The sequence below is a fragment of the Microcebus murinus genome, chromosome 2 (genome assembly GCF_040939455.1).
Source record: "Microcebus murinus isolate Inina chromosome 2, M.murinus_Inina_mat1.0, whole genome shotgun sequence".
Lineage (NCBI taxonomy): Eukaryota > Metazoa > Chordata > Mammalia > Primates > Cheirogaleidae > Microcebus > Microcebus murinus.
The window spans coordinates 29,371,669-29,390,679 of NC_134105.1; the positions used below are offsets into that span (position 1 = coordinate 29,371,669).

The 19,011-nt window shown below is 36.3% G+C and overlaps 1 protein-coding gene across 1 annotated transcript in view; it reads left to right on the forward strand.

The window, feature by feature from the left end:
- The window catches only part of RLF (RLF zinc finger), an 83,515-nt gene that overhangs the window by 11,733 nt on the left and 52,771 nt on the right, over positions 1 to 19,011 (forward strand). The gene's annotated exons all lie outside the window — the stretch shown is intronic.

A 19,011-nucleotide genomic window follows, 5' to 3' on the forward strand; every position in this document is an offset into this window, starting at 1 on the left:
GTTTAATAAAACTAAATATATAAATTTTTTCTTTTTTGTAACTTTAGACTAATACATGCTTCTTCTAAAAACTTTTTTTCCCTTGAGACAGGGTTTCACTCTGTTGCCTGGGCTAGAATGCTGTGGTGTCAGCCTAGCTCATAGCAACCTCAAACTCTTGGGCTCAAGCAATCCTTCTGCTTTAGCCTCCCTAGTGGCTGGGACTACAGGCATGCGCCACCATGACCAGCTAATTTTTTCTATATATTTTTAGTTGTCCAGCTAATTTCTTTCTATTTTTTTTAGTAGAGACAGGATCTCACTCTTGCTCAGGTTGGTCTCAAACTCCTGAGCTCAAACAATCCTCCCACCTTGGCCTCCCAGAGTGCTAGGATTACAGGCATGAGCTACCATGCGCGGTAACTTGTAAAAACTTAAAACAAGATTTATAAATGCATAAAGCATACAGTGAAAGTACCATGTAAACTTACTGTTAATTGCTTGGTGTATTTATCAGATTTTTAGAAAAATACATATGTAATATGTGTGTTTATTATATAAATATTAAAACTTTTACTCGGAAGGTTGAGGCAGGAGGATTACTTGAGCCCAGGAGTTTGAGGTTGCTGTGAGCTACAATGACGCCACCACTTTCTAGCCTGGGCAACAGAGAGAGACCCTGCCTCAAAAAGAAAAAAAATTTACAGTTGTCCAAGCAATTCATCAATACATTCTAATTGTAAAAAATTAGAATAACATCAAAGGAGTGAGTAAAATGTAAAAGCTTCTGTTGTACATACCCTTATACTCCAATACTACTTTTTCCTAAGTGGACCATTGTTAACAGTTTGGGAATGTATATTTTTAGAATTTTTCTATATGATAAAGATATATACACACACTATTTTTAGAAAAATGGTTTCAAGCTTATATGCTAAAACTTGCTTATTTCACTAATATACACTTTAGACATTTTTTCATTTCATATTTTTTCGTATTGAATATATACAGATTTACTGTATTTAAGAAATAAATGCACATAGTATTCCATCAGATTTCATTGATTTTAAATTATACAGGTAATAAAACCTTCAACAACTCTTAGTTAAAAAATATTTTTAACTATAAAAGCAATGCTTAAGGCAAAAACTAATAAATATATTGAGGACACTTTTCTGTATCAGTATATTTTGAACATGTAACATAATTTAACTATATTCTTTGTTGTTATCTTAAATAATGTTTCTGTGAACATCCTTAAATATTAAGCCTTGGTTATTTATATCTATAGCATAAATTCCTGGAATTGAAATTATTGGATTAAAGAGAATGTTTATTTTAAATTTTGATGGATAGTGGCCTGCACAAAGTTCAATATTTACTTCCATCAATAGTATTTGAGAGTCCCTGTTGCATTAAATCTTTGCCAACACTGGTGTTGTTAAACTTTTTAATGTTTGTCAATCTGATAGGAAAAAAATTACTGTCACATTGGTATGTTAATTTATATTTTAATAGCATTTGAGTATGTTTTATGTATATTGGACATTAAAATTTCTTTCCTGTGAGGTTTACTTTTTTAAAATACTGTATAACTTTTTAAAATGTTGTTAGTTAAAAGTCATTAAAAGTGGATTTTGTGTAATCATTAAGTAAGACCATGTAATCTTGGATTCTGTGCCTCTTTGAGGTTCTTAAGAAGTTGAACATATACTAAAGAATCATTGCAATTAGAGTCACAGCCTAACCTGAAGCCATTGGAATGTGTGATACAATTTAGTGATTGATTATGGCTGTGAGAGATTTCTTCAGTGTAGTCATTTATTGACTAAACATTTATTGATCTTTTATATATCAGTACTTCTAGACTCTCAGAAGTCATAGCTGAATAACTGGAAAGACTCTAGTTCTTTCCTTTAGCTAACTTATAGTGTTACATTTATATGTTTTCAAATACAGTGCCACTGAATGGATGTGTGACCTTGGGCCAAATCAGTTTGTTATTTGAGGACTTCAAATTCCAGCTTAAATGAGATAACCTTGAGGTTTGATTCTGCTCCAAATTTATGTAATTCTATTAAAAATGTTTGCTAAAGATCATTTTCTAAGTTATCTCCAAACATTTGTCTTCTTTATCCTTATCAAAATAAATTAACATGTATGCATTTTATTTGTACCATACTGATATATGGTATAAATTACATAACAAAGACAGAAATATGTAAAAGGAATGAGATTTTTTAAAACTAATTTAAATATAAGTATTAATATTATATTCCTTCCCCCTAATGGGTTGTCATTTACTCCCAATGGTGCTTCTATTTCTCAACGGAAACCACTCTACTAATTAGAACTGAAATTATTTGTTTACATTAGTTGTTATGCTCACTCTCTGTTTGGTTTTTTCCTTCATAGTGAAATCTTAATTTCAGTCTTTAGAGGAATTCGTAAATGAACATGTTAAATCTAGAGCAAATTATCCCATGAAGTTCTGTAATTATCCCATGAAGTTCTAACAGTAAATGTGGATGAAACATGACATTTGGATCAATCTCATGTTTTATTGTCATATAAAATGGAGAAGCATATACATAGATCTGATGTTAGGGAGTTTCACTTTAAATCCTCATTCCAACATCCTGTGACCTTAACCCCTTGTCTTGGAACTATATTCCTTTTTTTTTTTTTTGCGACAGAGTCTCGCTTTGTTGCCCAGGCTAGAGCGAGTGCCGTGGCATCAGCCTAGTTCACAGCAACCTCAAACTCCTGGGCTCAAGCAATCCTGCTGCCTCAGCTTCCTGAGTAGCTGAGACTACAGGCATGTGCCACCATGCCTGGCTAATTTTTTTCTATATATATTAGTTGGCCAATTAATTTCTTTTTATTTATAGTAGAGACGGGGTCTCACTCTTGCTCAGGCTGGTTTCGAACTCCTGACCTCGAGCAATCCACCAGCCTCGGCCTCCCAGAGTGGTAGGATTACAGGCATGAGCCACCATGCCTGGCCTAGAACTATATTCTTGTCTAAAATCAGGGGTAATAGAAAGCTACCTTATAGATTGGTTATGAGGATCAAATGGGATCATTTGATCAATGGGATCAATGGGATCATTTGAGGAACAACTGTGCACTTAGCATAGCTTTTGATAGAAGATAGGTACCTGGTATGTCAATTTCTTTATATCCCTTGTATCATGAATATTGTTTCAAAGAAGTATTTTATGTAGAGCAGCTTTCCTCTATTTTCCTGTCAATGTACAGCCCATTAAAAAATTTCCTAGATGTTGGCCGGGCGCTGTGGCTCACGCCTGTAATCCTAGCTCTTGGGAGGCCGAGGCGGGCGGATTGCTCAAGGTCAGGAGTTCAAAACCAGCCTGAGCAAGAGTGAGACCCCGTCTCTACTATAAAAAGAAAGAAATTAATTGGTCAACTGATATATATATATAAAAAAAAAATTAGCCGGGCATGGTGGTGCATGCCTGTAGTCCCAGCTACCCGGGAGGCTGAGGCAGAAGGATCACTCGAGCCCAGGAGTTTGAGGTTGCTGTGAGCTAGGCTGACGCCACGGCACTCACTCTAGCCTGGGCAACAAAGCAAGACTCTGTCTCAAAAAAAAAAAAAAAAAAAAAAAAATTTCCTAGATGTTTACACAGCATTTGTTAGCACAGTTTTAGATTCAGAAAATCTAGGATTAGCTTTGTAAACTGGAAGTATAGATTGCAATGAATTTCTATTACATTGAAACAATGTGGATAACCTTTGGGGTGTATAGTGGATATAATGGATTTGACAACAAATGGATTTGACAACCAACAAATAATCTATATAAAATATTTTTTATCTGTTTGACTGTTAGCTTTAACTTGGCTTATTATTTGATATTTAAATTACATGTTTCCTTTTGTTAAAGTGTGCATATATCAAAAGTGATTTGAACTTGTAACACGTTAGATTTGAGTCCCTGGGAAAAATACGGCCATATCGTCATAAAATCATAGAATCTGTGTTTAGGGTAAGAACTTGAGAGGTCATCTAGTCTATTCACTTCCCAGTTTAAAACTTTTAAGGGGGAAACTTCTTTTAATCTAGGATTAGCTGAGGATCTGAATATCCTACTATCAATAATGCTTATCACCAAAACAGATTTGGAACTAGTGTATCATCATAATTTAGAAGAATTTGAAAAATAAATTCTAAAACATTTCCACTTTAAAATTTCTACAACAGTTTGATCAACATTATGCTATTTTCCTTCTATATAGGATTTGAATGAAGCAGTAAAAATTTGGAATCAAATCTACTTAATTTAATTTGTTTTAGTATATAGGCATATTTCACTCTGGTCAAAGATATGTTTCTTAACTATCTTATATTTCAGAAAGAAGTTAGCAAATCCTTTAATAAAAGTGCAAAACATCAACAGCAAATAAGTGCAGAGCATGTCATGGTCAGTGTGCTGAGTTCTCGTTTACAGTGCTGGAAAATGTGGTTTGCACTCTCTCTGAGTTTATTGTCTAGTGGAGAAGATAAATGTTAAACAATTTTTTATGTTATTTTTGCTTATGGTACAATAGAGCAGTAGTCAGTTTTTAATGATCTTGGGTATTTATCTACCTTCCAACTAGTTTGTCCTTAGGGAACAGGAGCATAAATAAAATAATTGCCAGTGCCTAACTATTGCATAATAATTTTGAAGTCTAATATAAATTTTGTTTTGTTTTGTTTTGTTTGAGATAAAGTCTCACTCTGTTGCCCCGGCTAGAGTGCCGTGGAGTCAGCTTAGCTCACAGCAACCTCAAACTCCTGGGCTCAAGCAATCCTTCTGCCTCAGCCTCCTGAGTAGCTGGGACTACAGGCATGCACCACCATGCCCGGCTAATTTTTTATATATATATTAATGGGCCAATTAATTTCTTTCTATTTTTAGTAGAGATTGGGTCTCGCTCTTGCTCAGGCTGTTTTGAACTCCTGACCTTGAGCGGTCTGCCTGTCTCAGCCTCTGAGAGTGCTGGGATTACAGGTGTGAGCCTCCACGCCCAGCTAAATGTTTTTTGTTTGTCTGTTTGTTTGTTTTCTTTCTTTCTTTTTTTTGAGACAGCAACCTCAAATCCCAGGGCTCAAGCAATCCTTCTGCCTCAGCCTCCCGAGTATCTGGGACTACAGGCATGCGCCACCATGCCCGGCTAATTTTTTTCTATATATATTAATTGGCCAATTAATTTCTTTTTATTTATAGTAGAGATGGGGTATAGTAGAGATAGTATAGATGCTCAAGGTCGAACTCCTGACCTTGAGCAATCCGCCCGCCTCGGCCTCCCAGAGTGCTAGGATTACAGGTGGGAGCCCCTGCCCCCTGGCCTAAATGGTTTTTGAATAAACAGCATTATTGCTCTTTTCCAGTTATTATGGATTGCAAGCAGGTGATTATCCATGCCACATTTCTATAGTCAGCTTTGTTGGTGTTGGTTGCCAAACTAAGACTTTGAAGCAAGTGTGTGATTAAGAAGAGAAGACCCTGCTAATGGAAGGGAGAGCAGGAGTGCCAGGAATCCATCTTGGACTAGTTGAGGGCATTATAAGATATTCTGGGTTTGGAAATGCCAAAAAATAAGTACGCTTTGAACATCTCACAGCCGTAAAACCAGCCCTAACAAAAAGTTAGAGAAAGCTTTTGCCTATGTGTATAAGGCATTAGGATACAAATCGAACTGTTTATAGGGATTATTTGGGAGTGGCCATGTTATTAAATGGAACCCTGGTGTGGGCTTTCACTTCTTTATTGTATACAAAATTTTAAAGTGATGGGATTATATGTGAATTTTACTTTTTTTTTAATATTTCAGTATTTTGTCCAAATAAACAGGCAGAAAGGTAGTGCTGTATGTATTACTATGAAAAGATATCCAAAATCTGTTATATATAAAAAAAAAAGGCAGAGCAAGAGCGAGACCCCATCCTTACAAAAAAATAGAGAAATTAGCTGGATATGGTGGCACATTCCTTCTAGTCCCACCTACTCAAAGGCTGAGGCAGGAGGATCACTTGAGCCCAGGAGTTTGAGGTTGCAGTGAGATATGGTGATGTGCACTCTAGCCTAGGGGACAGAGAAAGCAAGAAAGAGACCCTGTCTCAAAACTATATTATCCCAATTTATAAAGCAATGATGTATACCTAAGTGGACACATAGGTACTACAGTAATAGGGTATTGGGCAGGGGGGAGGGGGGCGGATATATACATACATAATGAATGAGATGTGCACCATCTGGGGGATGGTCATGCTGAAAACTCAGACTTGTGGGGTGAGGGGGGAAAGGGCATTTATTGAAACCTTAAAATCTGTACCCCCATAATATGCTGAAATAAAAAAAAATAAAGCAATGATGTATAGAAAACGTTTTGAAAGACAATTACTAAAATTTGTTATCATTTGTTACATTTCAGTGAAGAATTAGTGGGATGGACATTAACTTTGTGTTTCTTGTGTTTTTGTAAGGTTTGTACTTTTTACTATTTATGTTATCCTTTTAAGTTACTTTTCTTTTTATCAGCTGTTGTTTCAGTACTTGTCATTGCCTCTCTCCTTTGTTGGATCTTCTGTTAGTACTGGCTTTTAGATACTTTCCTTGTTTTACTCCCTTTGGGTAGGAGGAGATACCTTCCAATGCTTCCTGTGGCGTCTCTTCTCACTCTTGATTCTGTTAGACTGACTGAGTATAGGAATCTAGGTTGAAAAAAATGTGTTGTTCAAAACTTTGAAGGATATGTTACCTTTTAAAAAAATCAAATATCTCCAAACATATAAAGTAGTAAAAAATATACCGCAATGAACACAACCTAAGAAGTAAAATGATTGAGCTATGTGTGTGGTATCTACCTCCCACCACCATCTTTTTTTTTTTTTTTTTTTTACTTGCAGATACTTTATTCCTTTTATTTTAGATTTTTTTAAAAAACAACTTGAGCTTATTTTCTAAGTAAGGTTTTTTTTTTTAATTTATTTCGGCATATTATGGGGGTACAAATTTTAAGGTTTCAATAACTGTCCATTTCCCCCTCCTCCCCCCACAAGTCTGAGTCTCCAGCATGACCATCTCCCAGATGGTGCACATCTCACTCATTATATATGTATATACCCTCCCCCCTCCCCCGTGCCCAATACCCTATTACTGCAGTACCTATGTGACCACTTAGGTGCTGTTCAGTTAATACCAATTTGCTGATGAGTATATGTGGTGCTTGTTTTTCCATTCTTGGGAAACTTCACTTAATAGTATGGGTTCCAGCTCTAACCAGGAAAATATAAGATGTGCTATATCACCATTGTTTCTTAGAGCTGAATAGTACTCCATGGTATACATATAGCACATTTTATTAATCCATTCTTATATTGATGGGCACTTGGGCTGTTTCCACAGCCTTGAAATTATGAACTGCCCACCACCATCTTGATTTTGGTATTTAATCATTCCCTAGTCTCTTTCCTTTGTATTTGTGCATTTTTAAATAATAGGTATTAATAATAACATCTATGTTTTTCAGCTTTGCAAAGTGTGCTTTATATATTATTCTGAAATTTTTAACAGTTAACATAATGATTTTAAGATTTGTCTATATTTGTATGTGTAGCTTTGGCACATTCTTCACTGTGTGTAGAATTTTGTTTTGTGAGTTTATCATTATTTTTTTTTTTTTTGAAACAGAGTCTTGCTTTGTTGCCCAGGCTAGAGTGAGTGCCGTGTCGTCAGCCTAGATCACAGCAACCTCAAACTCCTGGGCTCAAGCAATCCTACTGCCTCAGCCTCCTGAGTAGCTGGGACTACAGGCATGCACCACCATGCCCAGCTAATTTTTTCTCTATATATTAGTTGTCCAATTAATTTCTTCCTATTTATAGTAGAGACGGGGTCTCGCTCTTGCTCAGGCTGTTTTCGAACTCCTGACCTCAAGCAATCCACCCACTGCACTGGGCCTGCTTATCTTTTTAATGTATTTGTTACTATTCAGATTTCCTCTTTTGTGAGTTGCCTTTTTAAATTTTTTGCTTATTTTTTCAATTGGGTTATTTGTCTTTTTATTAATAATTTTTATGAAATTTTTATGTGTTCTAGCTATTAATCCTTGTTGGTCATATGCTTTGGCATTACCTTCTATCCAGTATATCTTTTCACTTTCATATTATTATTTTTTTTATTTTTGAGACAGAATCTCACTTTGTTGCCCAGGCTAGAGTGAGTGCCGTGGCGTCAGCCTAGCTCACAGCAACCTCAAATCCCTGGACTCAAGCAATCCTACTGCCTCAGCCTCCTGAATAGCTGGGACTACAGGCATGCGCCACCATGCCTGGCTAATTTTTTCTATATATATTAGTTGGCCAATTAATTTCTTTCTATTTATAGTAGGGATGGGGGTCTCACTCTTGCTCAGGCTGGCTTTCAACTCCTGACCTCGAGCAATCTGCCCACCTCGGCCTCCCAGGATTACAGGTGTGAGCCAGGATTACAGGCTAGGATTACAGGTGTGAGTCACCGTGCCCGGCCCACTTTCATATTATTTTGATGCATGGAAGTTTTATACTTTATTGTAGTAAACCTAAATTTAATTGAAACACAAAATTTATTTCTTTTTTTTTTCGAAATTTATTTCTTTTTATGATTTTTTGTTTTCTGTGCCTCGTTGCCTTTTTAAAAACAGTTTTATCGGCTAGCACGATGGTGGCTCATGCCTGTAATCCTAGCACTCTGGGAGGCCAAGGCGGGAGGATTGCTTGAGCTCAGGAGTTCTAGACCAGCCTGAGCAAGAGCGAGACCCCGTCTCTACTAAAAATAGAAAGAAATTAGCCAAACAACTAAAAAAAAAAAGAAAGAAAAAATTAGCCGAACACAGTGGCACGTCCCTGTAGTCCCAGCTACCTGACAGGCTGAGGCAGGAGGATCGCATTAGCCCAGGAGTTTGAGGTTGCTGTGAGCTAGGCTGAGGCCACAGCACTCTAGTCCAGGCAACAGAATGAGACTCTGTCTCAAAAACAAACAAATAAACAAAAACTGAGTTTTATTGTATAATTGACATTCAATAAACTGCTCATATTTGAAATGTACAATTTGGTAAACTTTGGCATATCTTTATACTCATAAAACCATCATCATATATCAAGATCACAGTTACACTCATCATCCATAGAAGTTTCTTCCTACCTTTTTGTATTCCCTATTTCTCACTGTCCTCCTTTACACATACCTTTCAATCCCTGCTCAGCTATTGATCTGCTTTCTGTCTCCATAGGTTAGATTGCATTTTTCAGAACTTTATAGAAATACTATAATCATATAATTTCTTTTTGTTCGGCCTCTTTCAGTATAATTATATTGAAATTCATTTATGTCTTGTATATCAATAGTTAATTCCTTTTATGGATGAGTATTCAATGTATGAATATATCATGATTTGTTTATTCTTTTACCTGTTAGACATTTGGGTTGTTTCCAGTTTTTGGCTACTACATATCAAGCTGCTGTCAACATTCCATGAGTAAGTCTTTAGGTGGACAAATGCTTTTTTCTCTTTCTCGGGTAAATACCTAGATGGCATGGTAGGGTCACATGAAAGATTTTCCAAAGTAATTGTATCATTTTACATTCTCATCAGCACTGTATGAGAGTTCTGGTTTTCTGCCTCCTGGCCAACACTTGGTGTGGCCAGTCTTTTTAATTTTACCTACTCTAAAATGTGTGGCAGCTCATTGTAATTCTCAGTTGTATTTCCCTAATGACTTCTTATGTTGAGTATCTTTTCATATGCTTATTTGGTATCCTTGCATCTTCTTTAGTGAAGTATCTGTTTAGATCTTTTGCTGTTAAAACAGTTAGATTTTTGGCTGGGCATGGCGGCGGCTCATGGCCGCCTATAATCCTAGCACTCTGGGAGGCCGACGCGGGCAGATTATTTGAGCTCAAGAGTTCGAGACCAGCCTGAGCAAGAGCAAGACCCCTTCTCTACTAAAAATAGAAAGAAATTAGCTGGCCAACTAAAAATATATAGAAAAAAATTAGCTGGGCATGATGGCGCATGCCTGTAGTCCCAGCTACTTGGGAGGCTGAGACAGAATTATTGCTTGAGCCCAGGAGTTTGAGGTTGCTATGAAGTAGGTTGGTGGCATGGCACTCTAGCCTGGACAACAGAGTGTCTCGGAAAAAAAAAAAGTTAGATTTTCTTATTGTTGAGTTTTTTTTGTTTTGTTTTGTTTTGTTTTGTTTTGAGACAGAGTCTCACTTTGTTGCCCAGGCTAGAGTGAGTGCCATGGCGTCAGCCTAGCTCACAGCAACCTCAAACTCCTGGACTCAAGCAATGCTGCTGCCTCAGCCTCCCGAGTAGCTGGGACTACAGGCATGCGCCACCATGCCCGGCTAATTTTTTCTATATATATTAGTTGGCCAATTAATTTCTTTCTATTTATAGTAGAGACGGGGTCTTGCTCTTGCTCAGGCTGGTCTAGAACTCCTGACCTCGAGCAATCCGCTCGCCTCGGCCTCCCAGAGTGCTAGGATTACAGGCGTGAGCCACCGCCCCCGGCCTATTGTTGAGTTTTGAAAGGTGTGTGTATAGATGTGTTTCTAGATACAAACCCTTTGTTAGATATATTTGTTGCAAAAATTTTCTCCCAAGTTATGCCTTGTCTTTTAATCTCTTCACATTGTATTTCGAAGAACACAGCTTCTTAATCTTGATAAAATTTAGTTTGTCAACTTTTTCTTTTATGGATTGTGTTTTTCATCTTTTGTCTAAGAAATCTTCCTAACCAAGAGCACAAAGATATTCTGCTGTGTTCTCCTATACAGATTTTATAGTTGTAGGTTTTACTTTTAGGTCTGTGTTCCATTTGGAGTTAATTTTTGTATATGGTATGAGGGATGGATGGAAAATTCATTTATATGTATGTATATATATGATTTTATACATATATAAATGATTGTCTAAATGTTCCAGCACCATTTTTGAAAATAGCGATCTGTTCTCCACTGAATTATCTGTCTGCCTTGTTGAAAATTAGCTGTGTGTATATGAGTCTATTTTGGGATTCTATTCTGTTTATCTATTTGTTTACTCTGATGCCAATACCACACTCTTGTGTTACTTTTTCAAACAGAAAACATAATATTATGAAAGTTCTGTATTATATATAGATAGCCAAGGACTGGAGGGAGGGGGAACATTGGGAGTTATTTTTTAATGGGTTCAGAATTTCCGTTTTATAAGAAAACAAGAGTTCTGTTGATGGATATTGGTGATGGTAGCATAAAAATGTGAATGTACTTAATGCCAGAGAACTGTACACTTAAAAATTGTGCAGATGGTAAATTTCTTTTCTTTTTTTTTTTTTTTGAGACAGAGTCTCACTTTGTTGCCCAGGCTAGAGCGAGTGCCATGGCATCAGCCTAGCTCACAGCAACCTCATACTCCTGGGCTCAAGCAAATCCTGATGCTCAGCCTCCCGAGTAGCTGGGACTACAGGCATGCACCACCATGCCCAGCTATTTTTTCTATATATATTAGTTGGCCAATTAGTTTTCTTTCTATTTATAGTAGAGACAGGGTCTCGCTCTTGCTCAGGCTGGTTTCAAACTCCTGACCTTGAGCAGTCTGCCTGCCTCGGCCTCCCAGAGTGCTAGGATTACAGGCGTGAGCCACCGCGCCGGACCCTGTAAATTTCTTATTATAAGTATTTTACCACAGTTTTCAGAAAAGCTATTTAACAATGTCTTGTGTAAAATGTGTTCTTAGTTAATTTTAGTTGACTGATTTTTAAAATATCAGACCCAGAGGGGTTGTCTGGTAAATGATGGGATAGAGATTTGAATCTACAGCCAAAAGGCATATATATTATTTCACTCTATTAGACAATGTGATAAGGCTTAAGAAGTGTTGTACTAATTGATCAGTCTTTTGGTAATAGTGACTCACTAAAGCAGAAATAAAGGATAGTTTGGATGTCTTCCTACCTCCCGTTAGTCTTCCTTTTACATACTCACCCTTTTTCTATTTCTTGAAAATTTTCATCTATAATCTCAGAATTTAAAAGTTAACTCTTCTTTGAGGTATATTTTTTATTGTGGTAGAGTATACACAACATAGAATTTATCATTTTAACAATTTTTAAGTGGAATTATGTACACTCACATTGTTGTGCATCCATCACCTCCATCCATCCATCTCCAGAACTTTGTCATCTTCTGAATATGAAAGTTGTGTACCCATTAAACACTAACTCCCCATTCCCTTCTTTTCCCAGCTTCTGGCAACCACTAGAATTTGTCTCTATGAATTTTTTCTACTCTAGATACCTCATATAGGTAGAATTATACAGTGTTTGTCTTGTCGTAACTGGCTTGTTTCACTTATCATAATGTCCTCGAGGTTCGTTCATATTATATCATGGGTCAGATTTTCTTCCCCTATAAGACTGAATAATATTATATCACATTTTGTATATCCATTCATCTGTCAATAGACACTTGGGTTGCTTCCACCTTTTGGCTATGTATGTGAGAATAATGATGCTATGAACATGAATGTACAAGTATCTCTTCAAAACCCTGCTTTCAGTTCTTTTGTACATTCCTGAAGTGGAATTGCCAGATCATATATGGTAATTCTGTTTAATTTTTTTTTTTTTTTTTTTTTTTGAGACAGAGTCTCACTTTGTTGCCCAGGCTAGAGTGAGTGCCGTGGCGTCAGCTTGGCTCACAGCAACCTCAATCTCCGGGGCTCAGCGATCCTACTGCCTCAGCCTCCCGAGTAGCTGGGACTACAGGCATGCGCCACCATGCCCGGCTAATTTTTTGTATATATATTTTTAGTTGGTCAATTAATTTATTTCTATTTTTGGTAGAGACGGGGTCTCACTCAGGCTGGTTTCGAACTCCTGACCTTGAGCAATCCGCCCGCCTCGGCCTCCCAAAGTGCTAGGATTACAGGCGTGAGCCACCACGCCCGGCTCTGTTTAATTTTTTGAAAACTCACAATGTCATTTTCCCCAGAAGTTGCACCATTTTACATTTCCACCAGCAATGCACAGAGCTTCCATTTTCTCTACATCCTTGCCAACACTTGTTATTTTCTGGTTTTTTTTTTGATAATAGCCTTCCCAATTGGTGTGAAGTGGTATCTCATTGTGGTTTTGATTTGCACTTCTCTAATTGGTGGTGTTTTGGATCTTTCCATATGCTTCTTGGCCATTTGTGTATCTTCTTTGGAGAAATGTCTATTTAAGTCCTCTGCCTATTTTATAATTGGGTTTTTGGTTTTTTCTATGTTTCTTATTTCCCTGTTTTCCCCTAAAGCCTATATAGCTTTAGCCTATACATTTAGGTCTTTGATCCGTTTCAAGTTGGCTTGATATGGTATAAGGTAAGGATCCAGCTTCATTCTTTTGCATATGAATATCTGGTTTTCCTAACACTAATTTAATGAAAGGCTGTCCTTTTCCCACTGAATGGTCTTGGTTTTTGTATATCGTGAAAATCATTTGACTACATATACAAAAATTAATTTCTGGCCTTCTTTTAGATTACATTTTCTTTTATAGATACCTCTGTAGTAATTAAAATTTAAGATTATATGATTAAAGGAACACATAAAAATTTTATTCAACCCACAACAGTGATAAAAAACAAAAAGTATCATATATCTCTACCAAGCTGACCTTTGAAAAGTTGAATTTAAATTATAATATCTAATAATTTTGACAGTTTCTCAATATGTCAATATCTTAACACTGATAATAGGAATGTAAATTGGAACAAATTTTCTGGAGCAGAATTTGACACCGTGTAAAGCCTTAAAAATTATGCACCCAACAATTCCATTTATAGGGCATTTTCTAAGAAAATTGTCATGTATACATGGAGAAAGTATAGGGGTGTTCATCTTAATGTTATGTGTAAGAGTGCAAAGTTAGAAACCATAATGTCCATAAATAGAGAATTGGGTAATAATTGTGGTATCCATATAAGGTTATGCAGCCATAAAAACACTGATGTTGAAGAACACTTTATAATAAATGGAAAGACATACAGCATGGTTCCATTAAAATGCTTCAATTTAGGCATTAAAAAAAACTCTGAAAGTTATTATTACCTGTTAACAATAGTCTATTTCTAGGTGGTGGTATTATGGGTTATTGAAGTTTTTATTTTTACATAGGTATTTAACAATAAATGATTTTTATGACAAAACAGCAAATGGTATTTTTAAAAATTGAAAAGGAATTGAAGCTAGAAAGCATAGTTAAATCTCATGACAGAATCAGTATCTAAAAATAATCTTAGTAGGCTGAGATGATGGACTGAATCCAGTGAAATTTAATCAGGATGGATGAAAATGTATAGATAGAGTAATAAGTAAGTCATGTTTCTGGTTTTAAAAAAATCAACTTAACCAATATAGAAAGTGAGGCTAGTGGCATAGTGGCAGCATATTAGAAGACTTGGAGGTTTTAATTTACTTTAGCCACTTTCTCAGTATAAGCAGCCAGCTGCTCTCTTCCCATTTCATCTCATACTCAGCTTAGTCTCTTGATGGGAAACCTCCGGTGCTTCCTCATTACTGACATTTAAGTTTCTTCACCATTTGCCCCCATCTGTTCCAGTCATTTAGTTGCCTGTTTGTCTTTTCTGACTTTGTTCAAGTTGTTCTCTCTTTGGAGTCCTTCTGTCCCCCTCACCTTACATTTTAAAACTTGACCCATATACTTCAGAGACCCAGCTGAAGTGCTGCCCCCTCCTGGAGGTCTACCCTTTGTAGTGCAGTCACATTTAATAGTTTTATATCACAATTTATAATCAAATTTTTAATTCTGGGAATTTCATGTGTTGAGAAATATAAATCAAAATAAGGCTTCTTTCTGTGCAAAATTTGAAATAACGAAAACTCTTCTCCATTAAAAAATCACCTAACTTCTGTTGCCATAGGACATAAATAAGCTTTAAAAATAAACATCAGGTCAACCTTGGTGCAGTGGCTCGTGCCTGTAATCCTAGCACTTTGGGAGGCCAAGTCGGGAGAATTGCTTGAGGCCAAGAGTTCGAGACTAGCCTGAGCAAGAGTGAAACCCCATCTCTACAAAAATTAGAAAAATTAGCTGGGTGTAGTGACAGGCACCTGTAGTCCTAGCTACTCTGGAGGCTGAGGCAGAAGGACTGCTTGAGCCCAGGAGTTTGAGATTGTAGTTGAACTGCGATCATGCCATTGTGCTCTAGCCCAGATAACAGAGTGAGACCCTATCTCTAAATAAATAAATAACAAAAATAAATAAGCACTAGCTATCTTTTGTCAGTTTTGCACGAACCATCAGCATTCTAAAGTACTGGATGTCAGTGCCATTGCTGGAAAACTTTCCCCAGAAGAAGTCATTTTAGAATGGAAATTAGATACTGTAAATTCTTAGGAAGAAAGGCAAATAATGACCATGATACTACTTGCTGCAAAATATTTTGGTAACAAAGCTAATGCTTAGGTGGTGGAAAACAGAATTTAAAAGCACATTTAAAATAGTTGTAGACTTGTGCATTCTGAAGAGACAAGGCATAGTGATTAAGTGTGGACTTAGGAGCCAGGTGGCTCTACTTCAAGTCCTGAATCTAACACTTACCTACTGGATGACATTGGGAAAATAACTTATCTCTCTTTTTCCTTATTTTTTAAAATGGGTTGATAATAAATACCTAGCTCTTAGGGTTATGAGTATTAAATAAGATGGTGGTATGTAAACAGCTCTTAGGGAAATGCCTAACCCATACTATGTGCTCAGTAAATGTAACTATGATTATTTCATTAGAAAAGTTAGTCCTGAACTGTGTGGGTTTTAAATTGGAATGTATCCCTTACCTAAAACATGACCATCCTGAAAGAAATTCTCCTCTTTGACAGTTTCAAAGAATAGCTAGGATGCTGCTGCTAAGCTCTTTGAAACCATGTAGTGAGGAATGTAGATAGAATTGAAAGTGAGGGGGGAATTTTTTCCCTTTGTAAATGTAGCAATGCTCACTAAAGAAAATTTAAGAAGTTTAAAAAAGTAAAAAGATGACAAAAAGTGGTTCATAATCCTGTTACTACCCCAATGCTAACCATATTAGCATTTAGTTTATTCTAGTCATCTTTTTCCTATGATTAGGTTGTTTTTTTTTTTTTTTAATTACAAATAGGTTGTGATTATAACATAGATACAGAACTGGAAGGTATTTAGCCTAGAGAAGTAAACCATTGTAGCAGTCCAATTGAGGGATGTTGGGGGCCTGGTTTAGATCAGTGGCTATAGAGGTAAAGCATAGGGACAGGAAACAAAGATATTCCTAAGGTAGTATCAATAAACTTTGGTGTGGTGATTTCAATGATAGTTTTTTAGCCTTGGCTCCTGAAAGGAGACAGATGGGACATAGGAGAAAGAGCATATTTGCTGGGGAAGATGCTTGGTTTTGGACATGTGGAGTTTGAGATTTGAATAGGATGTCCAGATGGAAATGTATAATGGGCAGTTGAGGTAGACAGCAAGTATTTGAGAGAGTGATTCAAGGGTAATCTGCCTTGGTGAATGAGAGCACCCTGGTAAGAATGTTTAGAATAGTCAAACATTGTGCCTAACCAGGCTAATTTTTTACATGTATGTAGCTCTTTAAGGGCAGGAATAGAGTCTCCATCCCTAGTTTCCCAGCACAGTACTACCACATAGTAGATGTTTGAGGTATAAATGAGTTTACTGAAACAAAGGAAGGAGGCTATTTGGTCTCTGTAGAATGAACTTGGAGGGGGATGGTCATACTTACCATTTATTGCCTCTTTTTTATTTTTGTTGGTGTCTTTTAAATTTGAATTCCTGAAGAGACCTCAGTTTTTTCTTTAATACTTCTGGTGGAATTTTGTTTACATGAGGTACTTGAAATACTCTTTGAATGGCTATAATTCATCCAGCCTAATCTTGCATTTTAAAAAAAAGATGATAGTGAAGAAGATCGTTTCAGTGATTTCTTTAAATGCCCAGAGTATGCTCAAAGTATGTTGAGACCTCACTATTTAATTTGAACTAACATACGAGGGGTAGGGATTTAGGAATATAAAAAAGTATAAATCAGTATACGACAAACTATAAATAATTCCACGACATATTGAATCTTTGAAATTACTTGTGGAAAGAGGACAGGTGGATTGTGGAAAGATCTACCTCATCTGTGTGCACTCTGTCCTTCTCTTTGCTTACTTTAGTTTGCAGTTGGTTAATTTGCATGTGTAGTTTCAGCTGTCATGTGTATCGACTCATTCTAAAAGATCCATGAGGATAGGCCTCATGCCTTTTTCTCCCAGCATCTAGTGCTAGTATGTGTAATAGGCTATCAATAAATATTTGTCAAGTGAAAAAAATGCTGAATATATTCAGCAAACATTTAGTGAGAACTGAGAATGTCTTGTGGGGGTGAAAGTGGGTAGAGGAGTGGTAGGCCTGTAAAGATTGATAAAACATAACATTAAATCTGGTACCGAATATAAATTTTAAAACTCCTTTGATTGTTAGATTAGCTGATGCAGACAGTAAGTAATTTGCTGACCTAAACCAGAATTTCTTTGTAACATAAATTTTAATAAATTCCTGAAGGGACATTAAATGAAATCTTATTTACATAGCAGATAAGCTCATATTCTGCATTCCTTGTCTCTACTCATTTAGCTGGGAAACAGGATTGTTTTGGGATCAATTTTATGATCCTCTCTTATTGTTTTTTTATTTTATTAAAATTTGGGATTTGATTAAATGGTGACATGATGCTCTTCTGAAATGACAGAAGCCCACTTATCTAAAGTGACTATGACCAAGTAGCAAGATACTTGAATAGGTATACAAAAAATAGCATAACTGGCTATGATGATTCAGGTATGCAAAGATCAGATAATCCCATATCTTAATAAAGAGAGCTTTTACTATATATGGCATAATAGTTTATCATACATTTCATTGTAAGGCTTTTTAAAAAAAATAAGACTATGCTAAAAAAAAAAAAAAAGAGAGAGACCATGCTAACACTAGGAACTATTAATATGGAAACTAAGGCTTCAGAAAATCCAGTGAAATGCTACAGTGCCAACGTAACTATCTGTAGTTCTTTAGGCAGAAAAGTCAAAGAGAAGATAGGAAAGTTAGGAATCTTTGAAGAGATTATTCTCTGGGTAATGAATTCATATCAGGTGTAATTTACTCAAGATAAAGCTACCCTGTGGAAGTAAGGCCTATTGAAGCAGCTCCAACCAAAAGCCTATTGGGAACTCCCTTGTCCAGTCAGAATGTGTATTCTAGAGGAAACAAATGGTTGTATCCTGCCTGTGTTAGGCTACAACACATAATTCAAGTCTTAACTAAATATATCAATTAAGCATAGCCAAAACCACATCAATTTTTTTGTCAGAAAAAAGAAGTATACTAACCAGAGAGAGAACAAGTCCATGGAACCTAGAAAAAGAGTGTCCCAGACAAGAATTTGGCAGTGATTTTTCAGCACTGTCGAGGGAGAATAAAAACCAGCTTTCTACCATCATTTGAACAAATTCTTAGTGATAGGACACACATCATTTATCAGGCTTTATCCCAGTTCCATTTACTTTTGGTTTAGATTCCATACTTATCAGATAACTTCTCAGGTGCTGCAGTCTGGGAAATGGGGTCCCTGGGTGGTAATATGACTATTCCACATTGTAAGGAAATAAATATTTGGCCTATATGTTAATTTTTAAAATAAACTTTTTTTTACAATAAAACATTAACATTTTGTAAATTGGTTAGCATAAATTAATATGTGGAATCCTTATCAATTTCATATGTCTAGAGAAAATGGATTTTATGAAGCTGTAGAGCAGAGGCCATATTCAGGAATAAGTCTCTTGTAGAAGACAGGGATCATATTCTTATATAATCAGTGCTTGACACATGGTGAGTGCTCAATTTAATGTATTAACAAAACTCATTATTAAATTTCAGAGATGGTAACCCCAGACC